We start from the raw sequence: 20,837 nt of genomic DNA on the forward strand, positions 1-20,837 counted from the left end.
CAAAAAGGTCAACGGAACTTGGGATTCCCAGCCAGTCTCCCATGCTGGTACTTGCCAAGCCTTAAGCTGCATTGCTGCTGCGATCTGACGAGAGCAGGCACATTCAGCTTAGAATGGCCGTTGACAGCAGCTGTTCAATTTGAACCTTCTTTTACCATCTTTGACAGAGAAACGAACACAATTTTCAGGTTCAAAAAGGTCAACGGAACTTGGGATTCCCAGCCAGTCTCCCATGCTGGTACTTGCCAAGCCTTAAGCTGCATTGCTGCTGCGATCTGACGAGAGCAGGCACATTCAGCTTAGAATGGCCGTTGACAGCAGCTGTTCAATTTGAACCTTCTTTTACTATCTCATAGAGAAACTAATACAATTTTCAGGTTCAAAAAGGTCAACGGAACTTGGGATTCCAAGCCAGTCTCCCATGCTGGTACTTGCCAAGCCTTAAGCTGCATTGCTGCTGCGAACTGACGAGAGCAGGCACATTCAGCTTAGAATGGCCGTTGACAGCAGCTGTTCAATTTGAACCTTCTTTTACCATCTTTGACAGAGAATCTAACACAATTTTCAGGTTCAAAAAGGTCATTGTAACTTGGGATTCCCAGCCAGTCTCCCATGCTGGTACTTGCCAAGCCTTAAGCTGCATTGCTGCTGCGATCTGACGAGAGCAGGCCCATTCAGCTTAGAATGGCCGTTGACAGCAGCTGTTCAATTTGAACCTTCTTTTACCATCTTTGACAGAGAAACTAACACAATTTTCAGGTTCAAAAAGGTCATTGTAACTTGAGATTCCCAGCCAGTCTCCCATGCTGGTACTTGCCAAGCCTTAAGCTGCATTGCTGCTGCGATCTGATGAGAGCAGGCACATTCAGCTTAGAATGGCCATTGACAACAGCTGTTCAATTTGAACCTTCTTTTACTATCTCATAGAGAAACTAACACAATTTTCAGGTTCAAAAAGGTCAACGGAACTTGGGATTCCCAGCCAGTCTCCCATGCTGGTACTTGCCAAGCCTTAAGCTGCATTGCTGCTGCGATCTGACGAGAGCAGGCACATTCAGCTTAGAATGGCCATTGACAGCAGCTGTTCAATTTGAATCTTCTTTTACTATCTCATAGAGAATCTAACACAATTTTCAGGTTCAAAAAGGTCATTGTAACTTGGGATTCTTAGCCAGTCTCCCATGCTGGTACTTGCCAAGCCTTAAGCTGCATTGCTGCTGCGATCTGACGAGAGCAGGCACATTCAGCTTAGAATGGCCGTTGACAGCAGCTGTTCAATTTGAACCTTCTTTTACTATCTCATAGAGAAACTAACACAATTTTCAGGTTCAAAAAGGTCAACGGAACTTGGGATTCCCAGCCAGTCTCCCATGCTGGTACTTGCCAAGCCTTAAGCTGCATTGCTGCTGCGATCTGACGAGAGCAGGCACATTCAGCTTAGAATGGCCGTTGACAGCAGCTGTTCAATTTGAACCTTCTTTTACCATCTTTGACAGAGAAACTAACACAATTTTCAGGTTCAAAAAGGTCAACGGAACTTGGGATTCCCAGACAGTCTCCCATGCTGGTACTTGCCAAGCCTTAAGCTGCATTGCTGCTGCGATCTGACGAGAGCAGGCACATTCAGCTTAGAATGGCCGTTGACAGCAGCTGTTCAATTTGAACCTTCTTTTACTATCTCATAGAGAAACTAACACAATTTTCAGGTTCAAAAAGGTCAACGGAACTTGGGATTCCCAGCCAGTCTCCCATGCTGGTACTTGCCAAGCCTTAAGCTGCATTGCTGCTGCGATCTGACGAGAGCAGGCACATTCAGCTTAGAATGGCCGTTGACAGCAGCTGTTCAATTTGAACCTTCTTTTACCATCTTTGACAGAGAAACTAACACAATTTTCAGGTTCAAAAAGGTCAATGGAACTTGGGATTCACAGCCAGTCTCCCATGCTGGTACTTGCCAAGCCTTAAGCTGCATTGCTGCTGCGATCTGACGAGAGCAGGCCCATTCAGCTTAGAATGGCCGTTGACAGCAGTTGTTCAATTTGAACCTTCTTTTACCATCTTTGACAGAGAAACTAACACAATTTTCAGGTTCAAAAAGGTCAACGGAACTTGGGATTCCCAGCCAGTCTCCCATGCTGGTACTTGCCAAGCCTTAAGCTGCATTGCTGCTGCGATCTGATGAGAGCAGGCACATTCAGCTTAGAATGGCCATTGACAGCAGCTGTTCAATTTGAACCTTCTTTTACTATCTCATAGAGAAACTAACACAATTTTCAGGTTCAAAAAGGTCAACGGAACTTGGGATTCCCAGCCAGTCTCCCATTCTGGTACTTGCCAAGCCTTAAGCTGCATTGCTGCTGCGATCTGACGAGAGCAGGCACATTCAGCTTAGAATGGCCGTTGACAGCAGCTGTTCAATTTGAACCTTCTTTTACTATCTCATAGAGAAACTAACACAATTTTCAGGTTCAAAAAGGTCAACGGAACTTGGGATTCCCAGCCAGTCTCCCATGCTGGTACTTGCCAAGCCTTAAGCTGCATTGCTGCTGCAATCTGACGAGAGCAGGCACATTCAGCTTAGAATGGCCGTTGACAGCAGCTGTTCAATTTGAACCTTCTTTTACCATCTTTGACAGAGAAACTAACACAATTTTCAGGTTCAAAAAGGTCAACGGAACTTGGGATTCCCAGCCAGTCTCCCATGCTGGTACTTGCCAAGCCTTAAGCTGCATTGCTGCTGCGATCTGATGAGAGCAGGCACATTCAGCTTAGAATGGCCGTTGACAGCAGCTGTTCAATTTGAACCTTCTTTTACTATCTCATAGAGAAACTAACACAATTTTCAGGTTCAAAAAGGTCAACGGAAATTGGGATTCCCAGCCAGTCTCCCATTCTGGTACTTGCCAAGCCTTAAGCTGCATTGCTGCTGCGATCTGGCGAGAGCAGGCACATTCAGCTTAGAATGGCCGTTGACAGCAGCTGTTCAATTTGAACCTTCTTTTACTATCTCATAGAGAAACTAACACAACTTTCAGGTTCAAAAAGGTCAACGGAACTTGGGATTCCCAGCCAGTCTCCCATGCTGGTACTTGCCAAGCCTTAAGCTGCATTGCTGCTGCAATCTGATGAGAGCAGGCACATTCAGCTTAGAATGGCCGTTGACAGCAGCTGTTCAATTTGAACCTTCTTTTACCATCTTTGACAGAGAAACTAACACAATTTTCAGGTTCAAAAAGGTCAACGGAACTTGGGATTCCCAGCCAGTCTCCCATGCTGGTACTTGCCAAGCCTTAAGCTGCATTGCTGCTGCGATCTGATGAGAGCAGGCACATTCAGCTTAGAATGGCCGTTGACAGCAGCTGTTCAATTTGAACCTTCTTTTACTATCTCATAGAGAAACTAACACAATTTTCAGGTTCAAAAAGGTCAACGGAACTTGGGATTCCCAGCCAGTCTCCCATTCTGGTACTTGCCAAGCCTTAAGCTGCATTGCTGCTGCGATCTGACGAGAGCAGGCACATTCAGCTTAGAATGGCCGTTGACAGCAGCTGTTCAATTTGAACCTTCTTTTACTATCTCATAGAGAAACTAACACAATTTTCAGGTTCAAAAAGGTCAACGGAACTTGGGATTCCCAGCCAGTCTCCCATTCTGGTACTTGCCAAGCCTTAAGCTGCATTGCTGCTGCAATCTGACAAGAGCAGGCACATTCAGCTTAGAATGGCCGTTGACAGCAGCTGTTCAATTTGAACCTTCTTTTACTATCTCATAGAGAAACTAACACAATTTTCAGGTTCAAAAAGGTCAACGGAACTTGGGATTCCCAGCCAGTCTCCCATGCTGGTACTTGCCAAGCCTTAAGCTGCATTGCTGCTGCGATCTGACGAGAGCAGGCACATTCAGCTTAGAATGGCCGTTGACAGCAGCTGTTCAATTTGAACCTTCTTTTACCATCTTTGACAGAGAAACTAATACAATTTTCAGGTTCTAAAAGGTCAACGGAACTTGGGATTCCCAGCCAGTCTCCCATTCCGGTACTTGCCAAGCCATACGCTGCATTGCTGCTGCGATCTGACGAGAGCAGGCACAGTCAGCTTAGAATGGCCGTTGACAGCAGCTGTTCAATTTGAACCTTCTTTTACTATCTCATAGAGAAACTAACACAATTTTCAGGTTCAAAAAGGTCAACGGAACTTGGGATTCCCAGCCAGTCTCCCATTCTGGTACTTGCCAAGCCTTAAGCTGCATTGCTGCTGCGATCTGACGAGAGCAGGCACATTCAGCTTAGAATGGCCGTTGACAGCAGCTGTTCAATTTGAACCTTCTTTTACCATCTTTGACAGAGAAACTAACACAATTTTCAGGTTCAAAAAGGTCAACGGAACTTGGGATTCCCAGCCAGTCTCCCATGCTGGTACTTGCCAAGCCTTAAGCTGCATTGCCGCTGCGATCTGATGAGAGCAGGCACATTCAGCTTAGAATGGCCGTTGACAGCAGCTGTTCAATTTGAACCTTCTTTTACTATCTCATAGAGAAACTAACACAATTTTCAGGTTCAAAAAGGTCAACGGAACTTGGGATTCCCAGCCAGTCTCCCATTCTGGTACTTGCCAAGCCTTAAGCTGCATTGCTGCTGCGATCTGACGAGAGCAGGCACATTCAGCTTAGAATGGCCGTTGACAGCAGCTGTTCAATTTGAACCTTCTTTTACCATCTTTGACAGAGAAACTAACACAATTTTCAGGTTCAAAAAGGTCAACGGAACTTGGGATTCCCAGACAGTCTCCCATGCTGGTACTTGCCAAGCCTTAAGCTGCATTGCTGCTGCGATCTGACGAGAGCAGGCACATTCAGCTTAGAATGGCCGTTGACAGCAGCTGTTCAATTTGAACCTTCTTTTACTATCTCATAGAGAAACTAACAAAATTTTCAGGTTCAAAAAGGTCAACGGAACTTGGGATTCCCAGCCAGTCTCCCATTCTGGTACTTGCCAAGCCTTAAGCTGCATTGCTGCTGCGATCTGACGAGAGCAGGCACATTCAGCTTAGAATGGCCGTTGACAGCAGCTGTTCAATTTGAACCTTCTTTTACTATCTCATAGAGAAACTAACACAATTTTCAGGTTCAAAAAGGTCAACGGAACTTGGGATTCCCAGCCAGTCTCCCATGCTGGTACTTGCCAAGCCTTAAGCTGCATTGCTGCTGCAATCTGACGAGAGCAGGCACATTCAGCTTAGAATGGCCGTTGACAGCAGCTGTTCAATTTGAACCTTCTTTTACTATCTCATAGAGAAACTAACACAATTTTCAGGTTCAAAAAGGTCAACGGAACTTGGGATTCCCAGCCAGTCTCCCATGCTGGTACTTGCCAAGCCTTAAGCTGCATTGCTGCTGCGATCTGACGAGAGCAGGCACATTCAGCTTAGAATGGCCGTTGACAGCAGCTGTTCAATTTGAACCTTCTTTTACCATCTTCGACAGAGAAACTAATACAATTTTCAGGTTCAAAAAGGTCAACGGAACTTAGGATTCCCAGCCAGTCTCCCATTCCGGTACTTGCCAAGCCATAAGCTGCATTGCTGCTGCGATCTGACGAGAGCAGGCACATTCAGCTTAGAATGGCCGTTGACAGCAGCTGTTCAATTTGAACCTTCTTTTACTATCTCATAGAGAAACTAACACAATTTTCAGGTTCAAAAAGGTCAACGGAACTTGGGATTCCCAGCCAGTCTCCCATGCTGGTACTTGCCAAGCCTTAAGCTGCATTGCTGCTGCGATCTGACGAGAGCAGGCACATTCAGCTTAGAATGGCCGTTGACAGCAGCTGTTCAATTTGAACCTTCTTTTACCATCTTTGACAGAGAAACTAACACAATTTTCAGGTTCAAGAAGGTCAACGGAACTTGGGATTCCCAGCCAGTCTCCCATGCTGGTACTTGCCAAGCCTTAAGCTGCATTGCCGCTGCGATCTGATGAGAGCAGGCACATTCAGCTTAGAATGGCCGTTGACAGCAGCTGTTCAATTTGAACCTTCTTTTACTATCTCATAGAGAAACTAACACAATTTTCAGGTTCAAAAAGGTCAACGGAACTTGGGATTCCCAGCCAGTCTCCCATTCTGGTACTTGCCAAGCCTTAAGCTGCATTGCTGCTGCGATCTGACGAGAGCAGGCACATTCAGCTTAGAATGGCCGTTGACAGCAGCTGTTCAATTTGAACCTTCTTTTACCATCTTTGACAGAGAAACTAACACAATTTTCAGGTTCAAAAAGGTCAACGGAACTTGGGATTCCCAGACAGTCTCCCATGCTGGTACTTGCCAAGCCTTAAGCTGCATTGCTGCTGCGATCTGACGAGAGCAGGCACATTCAGCTTAGAATGGCCGTTGACAGCAGCTGTTCAATTTGAACCTTCTTTTACTATCTCATAGAGAAACTAACACAATTTTCAGGTTCAAAAAGGTCAACGGAACTTGGGATTCCCAGCCAGTCTCCCATGCTGGTACTTGCCAAGCCTTAAGCTGCATTGCTGCTGCGATCTGACGAGAGCAGGCACATTCAGCTTAGAATGGCCGTTGACAGCAGCTGTTCAATTTGAACCTTCTTTTACCATCTTTGACAGAGAAACTAACACAATTTTCAGGTTCAAAAAGGTCAATGGAACTTGGGAATCACAGCCAGTCTCCCATGCTGGTACTTGCCAAGCCTTAAGCTGCATTGCTGCTGCGATCTGACGAGAGCAGGCCCATTCAGCTTAGAATGGCCGTTGACAGCAGCTGTTCAATTTGAACCTTCTTTTACCATCTTTGACAGAGAAACTAACACAATTTTCAGGTTCAAAAAGGTCAACGGAACTTGGGATTCCCAGCCAGTCTCCCATGCTGGTACTTGCCAAGCCTTAAGCTGCATTGCTGCTGCGATCTGATGAGAGCAGGCACATTCAGCTTAGAATGGCCGTTGACAGCAGCTGTTCAATTTGAACCTTCTTTTACTATCTCATAGAGAAACTAACACAATTTTCAGGTTCAAAAAGGTCAATGGAACTTGGGATTCCCAGCCAGTCTCCCATTCTGGTACTTGCCAAGCCTTAAGCTGCATTGCTGCTGCGATCTGACGAGAGCAGGCACATTCAGCTTAGAATGGCCGTTGACAGCAGCTGTTCAATTTGAACCTTATTTTACTATCTCATAGAGAAACTAACACAATTTTCAGGTTCAAAAAGGTCAACGGAACTTGGGATTCCCAGCCAGTCTCCCATGCTGGTACTTGCCAAGCCTTAAGCTGCATTGCTGCTGCAATCTGACGAGAGCAGGCACATTCAGCTTAGAATGGCCGTTGACAGCAGCTGTTCAATTTGAACCTTCTTTTACTATCTCATAGAGAAACTAACACAATTTTCAGGTTCAAAAAGGTCAACGGAACTTGGGATTCCCAGCCAGTCTCCCATGCTGGTACTTGCCAAGCCTTAAGCTGCATTGCTGCTGCGATCTGACGAGAGCAGGCACATTCAGCTTAGAATGGCCGTTGACAGCAGCTGTTCAATTTGAACCTTCTTTTACCATCTTTGACAGAGAAACTAACACAATTTTCAGGTTCAAAAAGGTCAACGGAACTTGGGATTCCCAGCCAGTCTCCCATGCTGGTACTTGCCAAGCCTTAAGCTGCATTGCCGCTGCGATCTGATGAGAGCAGGCACATTCAGCTTAGAATGGCCGTTGACAGCAGCTGTTCAATTTGAACCTTCTTTTACTATCTCATAGAGAAACTAACACAATTTTCAGGTTCAAAAAGGTCAACGGAACTTGGGATTCCCAGCCAGTCTCCCATTCTGGTACTTGCCAAGCCTTAAGCTGCATTGCTGCTGCGATCTGACGAGAGCAGGCACATTCAGCTTAGAATGGCCGTTGACAGCAGCTGTTCAATTTGAACCTTCTTTTACCATCTTTGACAGAGAAACTAACACAATTTTCAGGTTCAAAAAGGTCAACGGAACTTGGGATTCCCAGACAGTCTCCCATGCTGGTACTTGCCAAGCCTTAAGCTGCATTGCTGCTGCGATCTGACGAGAGCAGGCACATTCAGCTTAGAATGGCCGTTGACAGCAGCTGTTCAATTTGAACCTTCTTTTACTATCTCATAGAGAAACTAACACAATTTTCAGGTTCAAAAAGGTCAACGGAACTTGGGATTCCCAGCCAGTCTCCCATGCTGGTACTTGCCAAGCCTTAAGCTGCATTGCTGCTGCAATCTGACGAGAGCAGGCACATTCAGCTTAGAATGGCCGTTGACAGCAGCTGTTCAATTTGAACCTTCTTTTACTATCTCATAGAGAAACTAACACAATTTTCAGGTTCAAAAAGGTCAACGGAACTTGGGATTCCCAGCCAGTCTCCCATGCTGGTACTTGCCAAGCCTTAAGCTGCATTGCTGCTGCGATCTGACGAGAGCAGGCACATTCAGCTTAGAATGGCCGTTGACAGCAGCTGTTCAATTTGAACCTTCTTTTACCATCTTCGACAGAGAAACTAATACAATTTTCAGGTTCAAAAAGGTCAACGGAACTTGGGATTCCCAGCCAGTCTCCCATTCCGGTACTTGCCAAGCCATAAGCTGCATTGCTGCTGCGATCTGACGAGAGCAGGCACATTCAGCTTAGAATGGCCGTTGACAGCAGCTGTTCAATTTGAACCTTCTTTTACTATCTCATAGAGAAACTAACACAATTTTCAGGTTCAAAAAGGTCAACGGAACTTGGGATTCCCAGCCAGTCTCCCATGCTGGTACTTGCCAAGCCTTAAGCTGCATTGCTGCTGCAATCTGACGAGAGCAGGCACATTCAGCTTAGAATGGCCGTTGACAGCAGCTGTTCAATTTGAACCTTCTTTTACTATCTCATAGAGAAACTAACACAATTTTCAGGTTCAAAAAGGTCAACGGAACTTGGGATTCCCAGCCAGTCTCCCATGCTGGTACTTGCCAAGCCTTAAGCTGCATTGCTGCTGCGATCTGACGAGAGCAGGCACATTCAGCTTAGAATGGCCGTTGACAGCAGCTGTTCAATTTGAACCTTCTTTTACCATCTTCGACAGAGAAACTAATACAATTTTCAGGTTCAAAAAGGTCAACGGAACTTGGGATTCCCAGCCAGTCTCCCATTCTGGTACTTGCCAAGCCTTAAGCTGCATTGCTGCTGCGATCTGACGAGAGCAGGCACATTCAGCTTAGAATGGCCGTTGACAGCAGCTGTTCAATTTGAACCTTCTTTTACTATCTCATAGAGAAACTAACACAATTTTCAGGTTCAAAAAGGTCAACGGAACTTGGGATTCCCAGCCAGTCTCCCATGCTGGTACTTGCCAAGCCTTAAGCTGCATTGCTGCTGCGATCTGACGAGAGCAGGCACATTCAGCTTAGAATGGCCGTTGACAGCAGCTGTTCAATTTGAACCTTCTTTTACCATCTTTGACAGAGAAACTAACACAATTTTCAGGTTCAAAAAGGTCAACGGAACTTGGGATTCCCAGACAGTCTCCCATGCTGGTACTTGCCAAGCCTTAAGCTGCATTGCTGCTGCGATCTGATGAGAGCAGGCACATTCAGCTTAGAATGGCCGTTGACAGCAGCTGTTCAATTTGAACCTTCTTTTACTATCTCATAGAGAAACTAACACAATTTTCAGGTTCAAAAAGGTCAATGGAACATGGGATTCCCAGCCAGTCTCCCATTCTGGTACTTGCCAAGCCTTAAGCTGCATTGCTGCTGCGATCTGACGAGAGCAGGCACATTCAGCTTAGAATGGCCGTTGACAGCAGCTGTTCAATTTGAACCTTCTTTTACTATCTCATAGAGAAACTAACACAATTTTCAGGTTCAAAAAGGTCAACGGAACTTGGGATTCCCAGCCAGTCTCCCATGCTGGTACTTGCCAAGCCTTAAGCTGCATTGCTGCTGCAATCTGACGAGAGCAGGCACATTCAGCTTAGAATGGCCGTTGACAGCAGCTGTTCAATTTGAACCTTCTTTTACTATCTCATAGAGAAACTAACACAATTTTCAGGTTCAAAAAGGTCAACGGAACTTGGGATTCCCAGCCAGTCTCCCATGCTGGTACTTGCCAAGCCTTAAGCTGCATTGCTGCTGCGATCTGACGAGAGCAGGCACATTCAGCTTAGAATGGCCGTTGACAGCAGCTGTTCAATTTGAACCTTCTTTTACCATCTTTGACAGAGAAACTAATACAATTTTCAGGTTCAAAAAGGTCAACGGAACTTGGGATTCCCAGCCAGTCTCCCATTCCGGTACTTGCCAAGCCATAAGCTGCATTGCTGCTGCGATCTGACGAGAGCAGGCACATTCAGCTTAGAATGGCCGTTGACAGCAGCTGTTCAATTTGAACCTTCTTTTACTATCTCATAGAGAAACTAACACAATTTTCAGGTTCAAAAAGGTCAACGGAACTTGGGATTCCCAGCCAGTCTCCCATGCTGGTACTTGCCAAGCCTTAAGCTGCATTGCTGCTGCGATCTGACGAGAGCAGGCACATTCAGCTTAGAATGGCCGTTGACAGCAGCTGTTCAATTTGAACCTTCTTTTACCATCTTTGACAGAGAAACTAACACAATTTTCAGGTTCAAAAAGGTCAACGGAACTTGGGATTCCCAGCCAGTCTCCCATGCTGGTACTTGCCAAGCCTTAAGCTGCATTGCCGCTGCGATCTGATGAGAGCAGGCACATTCAGCTTAGAATGGCCGTTGACAGCAGCTGTTCAATTTGAACCTTCTTTTACTATCTCATAGAGAAACTAACACAATTTTCAGGTTCAAAAAGGTCAACGGAACTTGGGATTCCCAGCCAGTCTCCCATTCTGGTACTTGCCAAGCCTTAAGCTGCATTGCTGCTGCGATCTGACGAGAGCAGGCACATTCAGCTTAGAATGGCCGTTGACAGCAGCTGTTCAATTTGAACCTTCTTTTACCATCTTTGACAGAGAAAGTAACACAATTTTCAGGTTCAAAAAGGTCAACGGAACTTGGGATTCCCAGACAGTCTCCCATGCTGGTACTTGCCAAGCCTTAAGCTGCATTGCTGCTGCGATCTGACGAGAGCAGGCACATTCAGCTTAGAATGGCCGTTGACAGCAGCTGTTCAATTTGAACCTTCTTTTACCATCTTTGACAGAGAAACTAACACAATTTTCAGGTTCAAAAAGGTCAACGGAACTTGGGATTCCCAGCCAGTCTCCCATGCTGGTACTTGCCAAGCCTTAAGCTGCATTGCCGCTGCGATCTGATGAGAGCAGGCACATTCAGCTTAGAATGGCCGTTGACAGCAGCTGTTCAATTTGAACCTTCTTTTACTATCTCATAGAGAAACTAACACAATTTTCAGGTTCAAAAAGGTCAACGGAACTTGGGATTCCCAGCCAGTCTCCCATTCTGGTACTTGCCAAGCCTTAAGCTGCATTGCTGCTGCGATCTGACGAGAGCAGGCACATTCAGCTTAGAATGGCCGTTGACAGCAGCTGTTCAATTTGAACCTTCTTTTACCATCTTTGACAGAGAAAGTAACACAATTTTCAGGTTCAAAAAGGTCAACGGAACTTGGGATTCCCAGACAGTCTCCCATGCTGGTACTTGCCAAGCCTTAAGCTGCATTGCTGCTGCGATCTGACGAGAGCAGGCACATTCAGCTTAGAATGGCCGTTGACAGCAGCTGTTCAATTTGAACCTTCTTTTACTATCTCATAGAGAAACTAACACAATTTTCAGGTTCAAAAAGGTCAACGGAACTTGGGATTCCCAGCCAGTCTCCCATGCTGGTACTTGCCAAGCCTTAAGCTGCATTGCTGCTGCAATCTGACGAGAGCAGGCACATTCAGCTTAGAATGGCCGTTGACAGCAGCTGTTCAATTTGAACCTTCTTTTACCATCTTTGACAGAGAAACTAACACAATTTTCAGGTTCAAAAAGGTCAACGGAACTTGGGATTCCCAGCCAGTCTCCCATTCTGGTACTTGCCAAGCTTTAAGCTGCATTGCTGCTGCGATCTGGCGAGAGCAGGCACATTCAGCTTAGAATGGCCATTGACAGCAGCTGTTCAATTTGAACCTTCTTTTACTATCTCATAGAGAAACTAACACAACTTTCAGGTTCAAAAAGGTCAACGGAACTTGGGATTCCCAGCCAGTCTCCCATGCTGGTACTTGCCAAGCCTTAAGCTGCATTGCTGCTGCAATCTGATGAGAGCAGGCACATTCAGCTTAGAATGGCCGTTGACAGCAGCTGTTCAATTTGAACCTTCTTTTACCATCTTTGACAGAGAAACTAACACAATTTTCAGGTTCAAAAAGGTCAACGGAACTTGGGATTCCCAGCCAGTCTCCCATGCTGGTACTTGCCAAGCCTTAAGCTGCATTGCTGCTGCGATCTGATGAGAGCAGGCACATTCAGCTTAGAATGGCCGTTGACAGCAGCTGTTCAATTTGAACCTTCTTTTACTAGAAACTAACACAATTTTCAGGTTCAAAAAGGTCAACGGAACTTGGGATTCCCAGCCAGTCTCCCATGCTGGTACTTGCCAAGCCTTAAGCTGCATTGCTGCTGCGATCTGACGAGAGCAGGCACATTCAGCTTAGAATGGCCGTTGACAGCAGCTGTTCAATTTGAACCTTCTTTTACCATCTTTGACAGAGAAACTAACACAATTTTCAGGTTCAAAAAGGTCAACGGAACTTGGGATTCCCAGCCAGTCTCCCATGCTGGTACTTGCCAAGCCTTAAGCTGCATTGCCGCTGCGATCTGATGAGAGCAGGCACATTCAGCTTAGAATGGCCGTTGACAGCAGCTGTTCAATTTGAACCTTCTTTTACCATCTTTGACAGAGAAACTAACACAATTTTCAGGTTCAAAAAGGTCAACGGAACTTGGGATTCCCAGCCAGTCTCCCATTCTGGTACTTGCCAAGCTTTAAGCTGCATTGCTGCTGCGATCTGGCGAGAGCAGGCACATTCAGCTTAGAATGGCCATTGACAGCAGCTGTTCAATTTGAACCTTCTTTTACTATCTCATAGAGAAACTAACACAACTTTCAGGTTCAAAAAGGTCAACGGAACTTGGGATTCCCAGCCAGTCTCCCATGCTGGTACTTGCCAAGCCTTAAGCTGCATTGCTGCTGCGATCTGATGAGAGCAGGCACATTCAGCTTAGAATGGCCGTTGACAGCAGCTGTTCAATTTGAACCTTCTTTTACCATCTTTGACAGAGAAACTAACACAATTTTCAGGTTCAAAAAGGTCAACGGAACTTGGGATTCCCAGCCAGTCTCCCATGCTGGTACTTGCCAAGCCTTAAGCTGCATTGCTGCTGCGATCTGATGAGAGCAGGCACATTCAGCTTAGAATGGCCGTTGACAGCAGCTGTTCAATTTGAACCTTCTTTTACTAGAAACTAACACAATTTTCAGGTTCAAAAAGGTCAACGGAACTTGGGATTCCCAGCCAGTCTCCCATGCTGGTACTTGCCAAGCCTTAAGCTGCATTGCTGCTGCGATCTGACGAGAGCAGGCACATTCAGCTTAGAATGGCCGTTGACAGCAGCTGTTCAATTTGAACCTTCTTTTACCATCTTTGACAGAGAAACTAACACAATTTTCAGGTTCAAAAAGGTCAACGGAACTTGGGATTCCCAGCCAGTCTCCCATGCTGGTACTTGCCAAGCCTTAAGCTGCATTGCCGCTGCGATCTGATGAGAGCAGGCACATTCAGCTTAGAATGGCCGTTGACAGCAGCTGTTCAATTTGAACCTTCTTTTACTATCTCATAGAGAAACTAACACAATTTTCAGGTTCAAAAAGGTCAACGGAACTTGGGATTCCCAGCCAGTCTCCCATTCTGGTACTTGCCAAGACTTAAGCTGCATTGCTGCTGCGATCTGACGAGAGCAGGCACATTCAGCTTAGAATGGCCGTTGACAGCAGCTGTTCAATTTGAACCTTCTTTTACCATCTTTGACAGAGAAAGTAACACAATTTTCAGGTTCAAAAAGGTCAACGGAACTTGGGATTCCCAGACAGTCTCCCATGCTGGTACTTGCCAAGCCTTAAGCTGCATTGCTGCTGCGATCTGACGAGAGCAGGCACATTCAGCTTAGAATGGCCGTTGACAGCAGCTGTTCAATTTGAACCTTCTTTTACCATCTTTGACAGAGAAACTAACACAATTTTCAGGTTCAAAAAGGTCAACGGAACTTGGGATTCCCAGCCAGTCTCCCATGCTGGTACTTGCCAAGCCTTAAGCTGCATTGCCGCTGCGATCTGATGAGAGCAGGCACATTCAGCTTAGAATGGCCGTTGACAGCAGCTGTTCAATTTGAACCTTCTTTTACTATCTCATAGAGAAACTAACACAATTTTCAGGTTCAAAAAGGTCAACGGAACTTGGGATTCCCAGCCAGTCTCCCATTCTGGTACTTGCCAAGCCTTAAGCTGCATTGCTGCTGCGATCTGACGAGAGCAGGCACATTCAGCTTAGAATGGCCGTTGACAGCAGCTGTTCAATTTGAACCTTCTTTTACCATCTTTGACAGAGAAAGTAACACAATTTTCAGGTTCAAAAAGGTCAACGGAACTTGGGATTCCCAGACAGTCTCCCATGCTGGTACTTGCCAAGCCTTAAGCTGCATTGCTGCTGCGATCTGACGAGAGCAGGCACATTCAGCTTAGAATGGCCGTTGACAGCAGCTGTTCAATTTGAACCTTCTTTTACTATCTCATAGAGAAACTAACACAATTTTCAGGTTCAAAAAGGTCAACGGAACTTGGGATTCCCAGCCAGTCTCCCATGCTGGTACTTGCCAAGCCTTAAGCTGCATTGCTGCTGCAATCTGACGAGAGCAGGCACATTCAGCTTAGAATGGCCGTTGACAGCAGCTGTTCAATTTGAACCTTCTTTTACCATCTTTGACAGAGAAACTAACACAATTTTCAGGTTCAAAAAGGTCAACGGAACTTGGGATTCCCAGCCAGTCTCCCATTCTGGTACTTGCCAAGCTTTAAGCTGCATTGCTGCTGCGATCTGGCGAGAGCAGGCACATTCAGCTTAGAATGGCCATTGACAGCAGCTGTTCAATTTGAACCTTCTTTTACTATCTCATAGAGAAACTAACACAACTTTCAGGTTCAAAAAGGTCAACGGAACTTGGGATTCCCAGCCAGTCTCCCATGCTGGTACTTGCCAAGCCTTAAGCTGCATTGCTGCTGCAATCTGACGAGAGCAGGCACATTCAGCTTAGAATGGCCGTTGACAGCAGCTGTTCAATTTGAACCTTCTTTTACCATCTTTGACAGAGAAACTAACACAATTTTCAGGTTCAAAAAGGTCAACGGAACTTGGGATTCCCAGCCAGTCTCCCATTCTGGTACTTGCCAAGCTTTAAGCTGCATTGCTGCTGCGATCTGGCGAGAGCAGGCACATTCAGCTTAGAATGGCCATTGACAGCAGCTGTTCAATTTGAACCTTCTTTTACTATCTCATAGAGAAACTAACACAACTTTCAGGTTCAAAAAGGTCAACGGAACTTGGGATTCCCAGCCAGTCTCCCATGCTGGTACTTGCCAAGCCTTAAGCTGCATTGCTGCTGCAATCTGACGAGAGCAGGCACATTCAGCTTAGAATGGCCGTTGACAGCAGCTGTTCAATTTGAACCTTCTTTTACCATCTTTGACAGAGAAACTAACACAATTTTCAGGTTCAAAAAGGTCAACGGAACTTGGGATTCCCAGCCAGTCTCCCATGCTGGTACTTGCCAAGCCTTAAGCTGCATTGCTGCTGCGATCTGATGAGAGCAGGCACATTCAGCTTAGAATGGCCGTTGACAGCAGCTGTTCAATTTGAACCTTCTTTTACTAGAAACTAACACAATTTTCAGGTTCAAAAAGGTCAACGGAACTTGGGATTCCCAGCCAGTCTCCCATGCTGGTACTTGCCAAGCCTTAAGCTGCATTGCTGCTGCGATCTGACGAGAGCAGGCACATTCAGCTTAGAATGGCCGTTGACAGCAGCTGTTCAATTTGAACCTTCTTTTACCATCTTTGACAGAGAAACTAATACAATTTTCAGGTTCAAAAAGGTCAACGGAACTTGGGATTCCCAGCCAGTCTCCCATTCCGGTACTTGCCAAGCCATAAGCTGCATTGCTGCTGCGATCTGACGAGAGCAGGCACATTCAGCTTAGAATGGCCGTTGACAGCAGCTGTTCAATTTGAACCTTCTTTTACTATCTCATAGAGAAACTAACACAATTTTCAGGTTCAAAAAGGTCAACGGAACTTGGGATTCCCAGCCAGTCTCCCATGCTGGTACTTGCCAAGCCTTAAGCTGCATTGCTGCTGCGATCTGACGAGAGCAGGCACATTCAGCTTAGAATGGCCGTTGACAGCAGCTGTTCAATTTGAACCTTCTTTTACCATCTTTGACAGAGAAACTAACACAATTTTCAGGTTCAAAAAGGTCAACGGAACTTGGGATTCCCAGACAGTCTCCCATGCTGGTACTTGCCAAGCCTTAAGCTGCATTGCCGCTGCGATCTGATGAGAGCAGGCACATTCAGCTTAGAATGGCCGTTGACAGCAGCTGTTCAATTTGAACCTTCTTTTACTATCTCATAGAGAAACTAACACAATTTTCAGGTTCAAAAAGGTCAACGGAACTTGGGATTCCCAGCCAGTCTCCCATTCTGGTACTTGCCAAGCCTTAAGCTGCATTGCTGCTGCGATCTGACGAGAGCAGGCACATTCAGCTTAGAATGGCCGTTGACAGCAGCTGTTCAATTTGAACCTTCTTTTACCATCTTTGACAGAGAAAGTAACACAATTTTCAGGTTCAAAAAGGTCAACGGAACTTGGGATTCCCAGCCAGTCTCCCATGCTGGTACTTGCCAAGCCTTAAGCTGCATTGCTGCTGCGATCTGACGAGAGCAGGCACATTCAGCTTAGAATGGCCGTTGACAGCAGCTGTTCAATTTGAACCTTCTTTTACTATCTCATAGAGAAACTAACACAATTTTCAGGTTCAAAAAGGTCAACGGAACTTGGGATTCCCAGCCAGTCTCCCATGCTGGTACTTGCCAAGCCTTAAGCTGCATTGCTGCTGCAATCTGACGAGAGCAGGCACATTCAGCTTAGAATGGCCGTTGACAGCAGCTGTTCAATTTGAACCTTCTTTTACCATCTTTGACAGAGAAACTAACACAATTTTCAGGTTCAAAAAGGTCAACGGAACTTGGGATTCCCAGCCAGTCTCCCATTCTGGTACTTGCCAAGCCTTAAGCTGCATTGCTGCTGCGATCTGGCGAGAGCAGGCACATTCAGCTTAGAATGGCCATTGACAGCAGCTGTTCAATTTGAACCTTCTTTTACTATCTCATAGAGAAACTAACACAACTTTCAGGTTCAAAAAGGTCAACGGAACTTGGGATTCCCAGCCAGTCTCCCATGCTGGTACTTGCCAAGCCTTAAGCTGCATTGCTGCTGCAATCTGATGAGAGCAGGCACATTCAGCTTAGAATGGCCGTTGACAGCAGCTGTTCAATTTGAACCTTCTTTTACCATCTTTGACAGAGAAACTAACACAATTTTCAGGTTCAAAAAGGTCAACGGAACTTGGGATTCCCAGCCAGTCTCCCATGCTGGTACTTGCCAAGCCTTAAGCTGCATTGCTGCTGCGATCTGATGAGAGCAGGCACATTCAGCTTAGAATGGCCGTTGACAGCAGCTGTTCAATTTGAACCTTCTTTTACTAGAAACTAACACAATTTTCAGGTTCAAAAAGGTCAACGGAACTTGGGATTCCCAGCCAGTCTCCCATGCTGGTACTTGCCAAGCCTTAAGCTGCATTGCTGCTGCGATCTGACGAGAGCAGGCACATTCAGCTTAGAATGGCCGTTGACAGCAGCTGTTCAATTTGAACCTTCTTTTACCATCTTTGACAGAGAAACTAATACAATTTTCAGGTTCAAAAAGGTCAACGGAACTTGGGATTCCCAGCCAGTCTCCCATTCCGGTACTTGCCAAGCCATAAGCTGCATTGCTGCTGCGATCTGACGAGAGCAGGCACATTCAGCTTAGAATGGCCGTTGACAGCAGCTGTTCAATTTGAACCTTCTTTTACTATCTCATAGAGAAACTAACACAATTTTCAGGTTCAAAAAGGTCAACGGAACTTGGGATTCCCAGCCAGTCTCCCATGCTGGTACTTGCCAAGCCTTAAGCTGCATTGCTGCTGCGATCTGACGAGAGCAGGCACATTCAGCTTAGAATGGCCGTTGACAGCAGCTGTTCAATTTGAACCTTCTTTTACTATCTCATAGAGAAACTAACACAATTTTCAGGTTCAAAAAGGTCAACGGAACTTGGGATTCCCAGCCAGTCTCCCATGCTGGTACTTGCCAAGCCTTAAGCTGCATTGCTGCTGCGATCTGATGAGAGCAGGCACATTCAGCTTAGAATGGCCGTTGACAGCAGCTGTTCAATTTGAACCTTCTTTTACTATCTCATAGAGAAACTAACACAATTTTCAGGTTCAAAAAGGTCAACGGAACTTGGGATTCCCAGCCAGTCTCCCATTCTGGTACTTGCCAAGCCTTAAGCTGCATTGCTGCTGCGATCTGACGAGAGCAGGCACATTCAGCTTAGAATGGCCGTTGACAGCAGCTGTTCAATTTGAACCTTCTTTTACCATCTTTGACAGAGAAACTAACACAATTTTCAGGTTCAAAAAGGTCAACGGAACTTGGGATTCCCAGACAGTCTCCCATGCTGGTACTTGCCAAGCCTTAAGCTGCATTGCTGCTGCGATCTGACGAGAGCAGGCACATTCAGCTTAGAATGGCGGTTGACAGCAGCTGTTCAATTTGAACCTTCTTTTACTATCTCATAGAGAAACTAACACAATTTTCAGGTTCAAAAAGGTCAACGGAACTTGGGATTCCCAGCCAGTCTCCCATGCTGGTACTTGCCAAGCCTTAAGCTGCATTGCTGCTGCGATCTGACGAGAGCAGGCACATTCAGCTTAGAATGGCCGTTGACAGCAGCTGTTCAATTTGAACCTTCTTTTACCATCTTTGACAGAGAAACTAACACAATTTTCAGGTTCAAAAAGGTCAATGGAACTTGGGATTCCCAGCCAGTCTCCCATTCTGGTACTTGCCAAGCCTTAAGCTGCATTGCTGCTGCGATCTGACGAGAGCAGGCACATTCAGCTTAGAATGGCCGTTGACAGCAGCTGTTCAATTTGAACCTTCTTTTACTATCTCATAGAGAAACTAACACAATTTTCAGGTTCAAAAAGGTCAACGGAACTTGGAATTCCCAGCCAGTCTCCCATTCTGGTACTTGCCAAGCCTTAAGCTGCATTGCTGCTGCGATCTGACGAGAGCAGGCACATTCAGCTTAGAATGGCCGTTGACAGCAGCTGTTCAATTTGAACCTTCTTTTACTATCTCATAGAGAAACTAACACAATTTTCAGGTTCAAAAAGGTCAATGGAACTTGGGATTCACAGCCAGTCTCCCATGCTGGTACTTGCCAAGCCTTAAGCTGCATTGCTGCTGCGATCTGATGAGAGCAGGCACATTCAGCTTAGAATGGCCGTTGACAGCAGCTGTTCAATTTGAACCTTCTTTTACCGAGAAACTAACACAATTTTCAGGTTCAAAAAGGTCAATGGAACTTGGGATTCACAGCCAGTCTCCCATGCTGGTACTTGCCAAGCCTTAAGCTGCATTGCTGCTGCGATCTGACGAGAGCAGGCCCATTCAGCTTAGAATGGCCGTTGACAGCAGCTGTTCAATTTGAACCTTCTTTTACCATCTTTGACAGAGAAACTAACACAATTTTCAGGTTCAAAAAGGTCAACGGAACTTGGGATTCCCAGCCAGTCTCCCATGCTGGTACTTGCCAAGCCTTAAGCTGCATTGCTGCTGCGATCTGATGAGAGCAGGCACATTCAGCTTAGAATGGCCGTTGACAGCAGCTGTTCAATTTGAACCTTCTTTTACTATCTCATAGAGAAACTAACACAATTTTCAGGTTCAAAAAGGTCAACGGAACTTGGGATTCCCAGCCAGTCTCCCATTCTGGTACTTGCCAAGCCTTAAGCTGCATTGCTGCTGCGATCTGACGAGAGCAGGCACATTCAGCTTAGAATGGCCGTTGACAGCAGCTGTTCAATTTGAACCTTCTTTTACTATCTCATAGAGAAACTAACACAATTTTCAGGTTCAAAAAGGTCAACGGAACTTGGGATTCCCAGCCAGTCTCCCATGCTGGTACTTGCCAAGCCTTAAGCTGCATTGCTGCTGCAATTTGACGAGAGCAGGCACATTCAGCTTAGAATGGCCGTTGACAGCAGCTGTTCAATTTGAACCTTCTTTTACCATCTTTGACAGAGAAACTAACACAATTTTCAGGTTCAAAAAGGTCAACGGAACTTGGGATTCCCAGCCAGTCTCCCATTCTGGTACTTGCCAAGCCTTAAGCTGCATTGCTGCTGCGATCTGATGAGAGCAGGCACATTCAGCTTAGAATGGCCGTTGACAGCAGCTGTTCAATTTGAACCTTCTTTTACTATCTCATAGAGAAACTAACACAATTTTCAGGTTCAAAAAGGTCAACGGAACTTGGGATTCCCAGCCAGTCTCCCATTCTGGTACTTGCCAAGCCTTAAGCTGCATTGCTGCTGCGATCTGACGAGAGCAGGCACATTCAGCTTAGAATGGCCGTTGACAGCAGCTGTTCAATTTGAACCTTCTTTTACCATCTTTGACAGAGAAACTAATACAATTT

At 45.8% G+C, this 20,837-nt stretch overlaps 102 pseudogenes; all 102 read right to left on the minus strand.

Moving 5' to 3' along the window:
• Positions 1-6: 6 nt before the first annotated feature.
• LOC140093956 (5S ribosomal RNA) lies at positions 7-125 on the minus strand (annotated as a pseudogene).
• A 72-nt stretch (positions 126-197) lies between these two features.
• Positions 198-316, minus strand: LOC140093967 (5S ribosomal RNA; annotated as a pseudogene).
• A 70-nt stretch (positions 317-386) lies between these two features.
• LOC140112726 (5S ribosomal RNA) lies at positions 387-505 on the minus strand (annotated as a pseudogene).
• A 452-nt stretch (positions 506-957) lies between these two features.
• Positions 958-1,076, minus strand: LOC140097626 (5S ribosomal RNA; annotated as a pseudogene).
• A 259-nt stretch (positions 1,077-1,335) lies between these two features.
• Positions 1,336-1,454, minus strand: LOC140093978 (5S ribosomal RNA; annotated as a pseudogene).
• Positions 1,455-1,526: 72 nt separating this feature from the next.
• Positions 1,527-1,645, minus strand: LOC140095502 (5S ribosomal RNA; annotated as a pseudogene).
• A 70-nt stretch (positions 1,646-1,715) lies between these two features.
• Positions 1,716-1,834, minus strand: LOC140093989 (5S ribosomal RNA; annotated as a pseudogene).
• A 263-nt stretch (positions 1,835-2,097) lies between these two features.
• LOC140094829 (5S ribosomal RNA) lies at positions 2,098-2,216 on the minus strand (annotated as a pseudogene).
• Positions 2,217-2,286: 70 nt separating this feature from the next.
• Positions 2,287-2,405, minus strand: LOC140112914 (5S ribosomal RNA; annotated as a pseudogene).
• A 70-nt stretch (positions 2,406-2,475) lies between these two features.
• On the minus strand, positions 2,476-2,594 carry LOC140104612 (5S ribosomal RNA; annotated as a pseudogene).
• A 72-nt stretch (positions 2,595-2,666) lies between these two features.
• Positions 2,667-2,785, minus strand: LOC140105074 (5S ribosomal RNA; annotated as a pseudogene).
• A 70-nt stretch (positions 2,786-2,855) lies between these two features.
• LOC140113134 (5S ribosomal RNA) lies at positions 2,856-2,974 on the minus strand (annotated as a pseudogene).
• A 70-nt stretch (positions 2,975-3,044) lies between these two features.
• Positions 3,045-3,163, minus strand: LOC140100519 (5S ribosomal RNA; annotated as a pseudogene).
• A 72-nt stretch (positions 3,164-3,235) lies between these two features.
• On the minus strand, positions 3,236-3,354 carry LOC140105126 (5S ribosomal RNA; annotated as a pseudogene).
• Positions 3,355-3,424: 70 nt separating this feature from the next.
• Positions 3,425-3,543, minus strand: LOC140112926 (5S ribosomal RNA; annotated as a pseudogene).
• A 70-nt stretch (positions 3,544-3,613) lies between these two features.
• On the minus strand, positions 3,614-3,732 carry LOC140112690 (5S ribosomal RNA; annotated as a pseudogene).
• A 70-nt stretch (positions 3,733-3,802) lies between these two features.
• LOC140094000 (5S ribosomal RNA) lies at positions 3,803-3,921 on the minus strand (annotated as a pseudogene).
• Positions 3,922-3,993: 72 nt separating this feature from the next.
• Positions 3,994-4,112, minus strand: LOC140113238 (5S ribosomal RNA; annotated as a pseudogene).
• A 70-nt stretch (positions 4,113-4,182) lies between these two features.
• LOC140112938 (5S ribosomal RNA) lies at positions 4,183-4,301 on the minus strand (annotated as a pseudogene).
• A 72-nt stretch (positions 4,302-4,373) lies between these two features.
• LOC140101105 (5S ribosomal RNA) lies at positions 4,374-4,492 on the minus strand (annotated as a pseudogene).
• Positions 4,493-4,562: 70 nt separating this feature from the next.
• Positions 4,563-4,681, minus strand: LOC140112951 (5S ribosomal RNA; annotated as a pseudogene).
• Positions 4,682-4,753: 72 nt separating this feature from the next.
• LOC140095623 (5S ribosomal RNA) lies at positions 4,754-4,872 on the minus strand (annotated as a pseudogene).
• A 70-nt stretch (positions 4,873-4,942) lies between these two features.
• On the minus strand, positions 4,943-5,061 carry LOC140112963 (5S ribosomal RNA; annotated as a pseudogene).
• Positions 5,062-5,131: 70 nt separating this feature from the next.
• LOC140104619 (5S ribosomal RNA) lies at positions 5,132-5,250 on the minus strand (annotated as a pseudogene).
• Positions 5,251-5,320: 70 nt separating this feature from the next.
• Positions 5,321-5,439, minus strand: LOC140094012 (5S ribosomal RNA; annotated as a pseudogene).
• A 72-nt stretch (positions 5,440-5,511) lies between these two features.
• On the minus strand, positions 5,512-5,630 carry LOC140110032 (5S ribosomal RNA; annotated as a pseudogene).
• Positions 5,631-5,700: 70 nt separating this feature from the next.
• Positions 5,701-5,819, minus strand: LOC140094023 (5S ribosomal RNA; annotated as a pseudogene).
• A 72-nt stretch (positions 5,820-5,891) lies between these two features.
• LOC140101116 (5S ribosomal RNA) lies at positions 5,892-6,010 on the minus strand (annotated as a pseudogene).
• Positions 6,011-6,080: 70 nt separating this feature from the next.
• Positions 6,081-6,199, minus strand: LOC140112974 (5S ribosomal RNA; annotated as a pseudogene).
• A 72-nt stretch (positions 6,200-6,271) lies between these two features.
• Positions 6,272-6,390, minus strand: LOC140095755 (5S ribosomal RNA; annotated as a pseudogene).
• Positions 6,391-6,460: 70 nt separating this feature from the next.
• LOC140094045 (5S ribosomal RNA) lies at positions 6,461-6,579 on the minus strand (annotated as a pseudogene).
• A 263-nt stretch (positions 6,580-6,842) lies between these two features.
• LOC140105181 (5S ribosomal RNA) lies at positions 6,843-6,961 on the minus strand (annotated as a pseudogene).
• Positions 6,962-7,031: 70 nt separating this feature from the next.
• Positions 7,032-7,150, minus strand: LOC140103524 (5S ribosomal RNA; annotated as a pseudogene).
• A 70-nt stretch (positions 7,151-7,220) lies between these two features.
• Positions 7,221-7,339, minus strand: LOC140104626 (5S ribosomal RNA; annotated as a pseudogene).
• A 70-nt stretch (positions 7,340-7,409) lies between these two features.
• Positions 7,410-7,528, minus strand: LOC140094056 (5S ribosomal RNA; annotated as a pseudogene).
• Positions 7,529-7,600: 72 nt separating this feature from the next.
• On the minus strand, positions 7,601-7,719 carry LOC140101127 (5S ribosomal RNA; annotated as a pseudogene).
• Positions 7,720-7,789: 70 nt separating this feature from the next.
• On the minus strand, positions 7,790-7,908 carry LOC140112986 (5S ribosomal RNA; annotated as a pseudogene).
• A 72-nt stretch (positions 7,909-7,980) lies between these two features.
• Positions 7,981-8,099, minus strand: LOC140095876 (5S ribosomal RNA; annotated as a pseudogene).
• Positions 8,100-8,169: 70 nt separating this feature from the next.
• LOC140104632 (5S ribosomal RNA) lies at positions 8,170-8,288 on the minus strand (annotated as a pseudogene).
• Positions 8,289-8,358: 70 nt separating this feature from the next.
• LOC140094067 (5S ribosomal RNA) lies at positions 8,359-8,477 on the minus strand (annotated as a pseudogene).
• A 72-nt stretch (positions 8,478-8,549) lies between these two features.
• On the minus strand, positions 8,550-8,668 carry LOC140101924 (5S ribosomal RNA; annotated as a pseudogene).
• Positions 8,669-8,738: 70 nt separating this feature from the next.
• On the minus strand, positions 8,739-8,857 carry LOC140104638 (5S ribosomal RNA; annotated as a pseudogene).
• Positions 8,858-8,927: 70 nt separating this feature from the next.
• LOC140094078 (5S ribosomal RNA) lies at positions 8,928-9,046 on the minus strand (annotated as a pseudogene).
• Positions 9,047-9,118: 72 nt separating this feature from the next.
• On the minus strand, positions 9,119-9,237 carry LOC140112998 (5S ribosomal RNA; annotated as a pseudogene).
• A 70-nt stretch (positions 9,238-9,307) lies between these two features.
• On the minus strand, positions 9,308-9,426 carry LOC140094089 (5S ribosomal RNA; annotated as a pseudogene).
• A 72-nt stretch (positions 9,427-9,498) lies between these two features.
• On the minus strand, positions 9,499-9,617 carry LOC140092008 (5S ribosomal RNA; annotated as a pseudogene).
• A 70-nt stretch (positions 9,618-9,687) lies between these two features.
• Positions 9,688-9,806, minus strand: LOC140110909 (5S ribosomal RNA; annotated as a pseudogene).
• Positions 9,807-9,876: 70 nt separating this feature from the next.
• LOC140104641 (5S ribosomal RNA) lies at positions 9,877-9,995 on the minus strand (annotated as a pseudogene).
• Positions 9,996-10,065: 70 nt separating this feature from the next.
• Positions 10,066-10,184, minus strand: LOC140094100 (5S ribosomal RNA; annotated as a pseudogene).
• A 72-nt stretch (positions 10,185-10,256) lies between these two features.
• On the minus strand, positions 10,257-10,375 carry LOC140101935 (5S ribosomal RNA; annotated as a pseudogene).
• A 70-nt stretch (positions 10,376-10,445) lies between these two features.
• On the minus strand, positions 10,446-10,564 carry LOC140094111 (5S ribosomal RNA; annotated as a pseudogene).
• Positions 10,565-10,636: 72 nt separating this feature from the next.
• Positions 10,637-10,755, minus strand: LOC140101138 (5S ribosomal RNA; annotated as a pseudogene).
• Positions 10,756-10,825: 70 nt separating this feature from the next.
• Positions 10,826-10,944, minus strand: LOC140113010 (5S ribosomal RNA; annotated as a pseudogene).
• Positions 10,945-11,016: 72 nt separating this feature from the next.
• On the minus strand, positions 11,017-11,135 carry LOC140095998 (5S ribosomal RNA; annotated as a pseudogene).
• A 72-nt stretch (positions 11,136-11,207) lies between these two features.
• On the minus strand, positions 11,208-11,326 carry LOC140101149 (5S ribosomal RNA; annotated as a pseudogene).
• Positions 11,327-11,396: 70 nt separating this feature from the next.
• On the minus strand, positions 11,397-11,515 carry LOC140113021 (5S ribosomal RNA; annotated as a pseudogene).
• Positions 11,516-11,587: 72 nt separating this feature from the next.
• LOC140096120 (5S ribosomal RNA) lies at positions 11,588-11,706 on the minus strand (annotated as a pseudogene).
• Positions 11,707-11,776: 70 nt separating this feature from the next.
• Positions 11,777-11,895, minus strand: LOC140104645 (5S ribosomal RNA; annotated as a pseudogene).
• A 72-nt stretch (positions 11,896-11,967) lies between these two features.
• LOC140113356 (5S ribosomal RNA) lies at positions 11,968-12,086 on the minus strand (annotated as a pseudogene).
• Positions 12,087-12,156: 70 nt separating this feature from the next.
• Positions 12,157-12,275, minus strand: LOC140100530 (5S ribosomal RNA; annotated as a pseudogene).
• A 72-nt stretch (positions 12,276-12,347) lies between these two features.
• Positions 12,348-12,466, minus strand: LOC140105235 (5S ribosomal RNA; annotated as a pseudogene).
• A 61-nt stretch (positions 12,467-12,527) lies between these two features.
• On the minus strand, positions 12,528-12,646 carry LOC140094122 (5S ribosomal RNA; annotated as a pseudogene).
• Positions 12,647-12,718: 72 nt separating this feature from the next.
• Positions 12,719-12,837, minus strand: LOC140101160 (5S ribosomal RNA; annotated as a pseudogene).
• A 72-nt stretch (positions 12,838-12,909) lies between these two features.
• Positions 12,910-13,028, minus strand: LOC140113358 (5S ribosomal RNA; annotated as a pseudogene).
• A 70-nt stretch (positions 13,029-13,098) lies between these two features.
• On the minus strand, positions 13,099-13,217 carry LOC140105286 (5S ribosomal RNA; annotated as a pseudogene).
• A 72-nt stretch (positions 13,218-13,289) lies between these two features.
• On the minus strand, positions 13,290-13,408 carry LOC140105376 (5S ribosomal RNA; annotated as a pseudogene).
• A 61-nt stretch (positions 13,409-13,469) lies between these two features.
• Positions 13,470-13,588, minus strand: LOC140094133 (5S ribosomal RNA; annotated as a pseudogene).
• A 72-nt stretch (positions 13,589-13,660) lies between these two features.
• On the minus strand, positions 13,661-13,779 carry LOC140101182 (5S ribosomal RNA; annotated as a pseudogene).
• A 70-nt stretch (positions 13,780-13,849) lies between these two features.
• On the minus strand, positions 13,850-13,968 carry LOC140103429 (5S ribosomal RNA; annotated as a pseudogene).
• Positions 13,969-14,040: 72 nt separating this feature from the next.
• LOC140096242 (5S ribosomal RNA) lies at positions 14,041-14,159 on the minus strand (annotated as a pseudogene).
• Positions 14,160-14,231: 72 nt separating this feature from the next.
• LOC140101193 (5S ribosomal RNA) lies at positions 14,232-14,350 on the minus strand (annotated as a pseudogene).
• A 70-nt stretch (positions 14,351-14,420) lies between these two features.
• LOC140113033 (5S ribosomal RNA) lies at positions 14,421-14,539 on the minus strand (annotated as a pseudogene).
• A 72-nt stretch (positions 14,540-14,611) lies between these two features.
• LOC140096364 (5S ribosomal RNA) lies at positions 14,612-14,730 on the minus strand (annotated as a pseudogene).
• Positions 14,731-14,800: 70 nt separating this feature from the next.
• LOC140104646 (5S ribosomal RNA) lies at positions 14,801-14,919 on the minus strand (annotated as a pseudogene).
• Positions 14,920-14,991: 72 nt separating this feature from the next.
• Positions 14,992-15,110, minus strand: LOC140113359 (5S ribosomal RNA; annotated as a pseudogene).
• A 70-nt stretch (positions 15,111-15,180) lies between these two features.
• Positions 15,181-15,299, minus strand: LOC140104651 (5S ribosomal RNA; annotated as a pseudogene).
• Positions 15,300-15,371: 72 nt separating this feature from the next.
• LOC140113360 (5S ribosomal RNA) lies at positions 15,372-15,490 on the minus strand (annotated as a pseudogene).
• Positions 15,491-15,560: 70 nt separating this feature from the next.
• LOC140104658 (5S ribosomal RNA) lies at positions 15,561-15,679 on the minus strand (annotated as a pseudogene).
• A 72-nt stretch (positions 15,680-15,751) lies between these two features.
• On the minus strand, positions 15,752-15,870 carry LOC140105422 (5S ribosomal RNA; annotated as a pseudogene).
• A 61-nt stretch (positions 15,871-15,931) lies between these two features.
• LOC140094144 (5S ribosomal RNA) lies at positions 15,932-16,050 on the minus strand (annotated as a pseudogene).
• A 72-nt stretch (positions 16,051-16,122) lies between these two features.
• LOC140101946 (5S ribosomal RNA) lies at positions 16,123-16,241 on the minus strand (annotated as a pseudogene).
• Positions 16,242-16,311: 70 nt separating this feature from the next.
• On the minus strand, positions 16,312-16,430 carry LOC140094166 (5S ribosomal RNA; annotated as a pseudogene).
• A 72-nt stretch (positions 16,431-16,502) lies between these two features.
• LOC140096751 (5S ribosomal RNA) lies at positions 16,503-16,621 on the minus strand (annotated as a pseudogene).
• A 70-nt stretch (positions 16,622-16,691) lies between these two features.
• Positions 16,692-16,810, minus strand: LOC140113045 (5S ribosomal RNA; annotated as a pseudogene).
• A 72-nt stretch (positions 16,811-16,882) lies between these two features.
• Positions 16,883-17,001, minus strand: LOC140094178 (5S ribosomal RNA; annotated as a pseudogene).
• Positions 17,002-17,071: 70 nt separating this feature from the next.
• Positions 17,072-17,190, minus strand: LOC140104674 (5S ribosomal RNA; annotated as a pseudogene).
• Positions 17,191-17,262: 72 nt separating this feature from the next.
• Positions 17,263-17,381, minus strand: LOC140106718 (5S ribosomal RNA; annotated as a pseudogene).
• Positions 17,382-17,451: 70 nt separating this feature from the next.
• LOC140100541 (5S ribosomal RNA) lies at positions 17,452-17,570 on the minus strand (annotated as a pseudogene).
• Positions 17,571-17,642: 72 nt separating this feature from the next.
• Positions 17,643-17,761, minus strand: LOC140105488 (5S ribosomal RNA; annotated as a pseudogene).
• Positions 17,762-17,822: 61 nt separating this feature from the next.
• Positions 17,823-17,941, minus strand: LOC140094189 (5S ribosomal RNA; annotated as a pseudogene).
• A 72-nt stretch (positions 17,942-18,013) lies between these two features.
• Positions 18,014-18,132, minus strand: LOC140101957 (5S ribosomal RNA; annotated as a pseudogene).
• A 70-nt stretch (positions 18,133-18,202) lies between these two features.
• Positions 18,203-18,321, minus strand: LOC140094200 (5S ribosomal RNA; annotated as a pseudogene).
• A 70-nt stretch (positions 18,322-18,391) lies between these two features.
• LOC140105555 (5S ribosomal RNA) lies at positions 18,392-18,510 on the minus strand (annotated as a pseudogene).
• A 70-nt stretch (positions 18,511-18,580) lies between these two features.
• Positions 18,581-18,699, minus strand: LOC140113056 (5S ribosomal RNA; annotated as a pseudogene).
• A 72-nt stretch (positions 18,700-18,771) lies between these two features.
• Positions 18,772-18,890, minus strand: LOC140104329 (5S ribosomal RNA; annotated as a pseudogene).
• A 70-nt stretch (positions 18,891-18,960) lies between these two features.
• Positions 18,961-19,079, minus strand: LOC140094211 (5S ribosomal RNA; annotated as a pseudogene).
• Positions 19,080-19,340: 261 nt separating this feature from the next.
• Positions 19,341-19,459, minus strand: LOC140092683 (5S ribosomal RNA; annotated as a pseudogene).
• Positions 19,460-19,901: 442 nt separating this feature from the next.
• Positions 19,902-20,020, minus strand: LOC140105607 (5S ribosomal RNA; annotated as a pseudogene).
• Positions 20,021-20,090: 70 nt separating this feature from the next.
• LOC140113070 (5S ribosomal RNA) lies at positions 20,091-20,209 on the minus strand (annotated as a pseudogene).
• Positions 20,210-20,279: 70 nt separating this feature from the next.
• Positions 20,280-20,398, minus strand: LOC140113174 (5S ribosomal RNA; annotated as a pseudogene).
• A 72-nt stretch (positions 20,399-20,470) lies between these two features.
• LOC140107330 (5S ribosomal RNA) lies at positions 20,471-20,589 on the minus strand (annotated as a pseudogene).
• A 70-nt stretch (positions 20,590-20,659) lies between these two features.
• LOC140113081 (5S ribosomal RNA) lies at positions 20,660-20,778 on the minus strand (annotated as a pseudogene).
• Positions 20,779-20,837: the final 59 nt, after the last annotated feature.

This window comes from Engystomops pustulosus, chromosome 1 (assembly GCF_040894005.1).
Source record: "Engystomops pustulosus chromosome 1, aEngPut4.maternal, whole genome shotgun sequence".
NCBI lineage: Eukaryota > Metazoa > Chordata > Amphibia > Anura > Leptodactylidae > Engystomops > Engystomops pustulosus.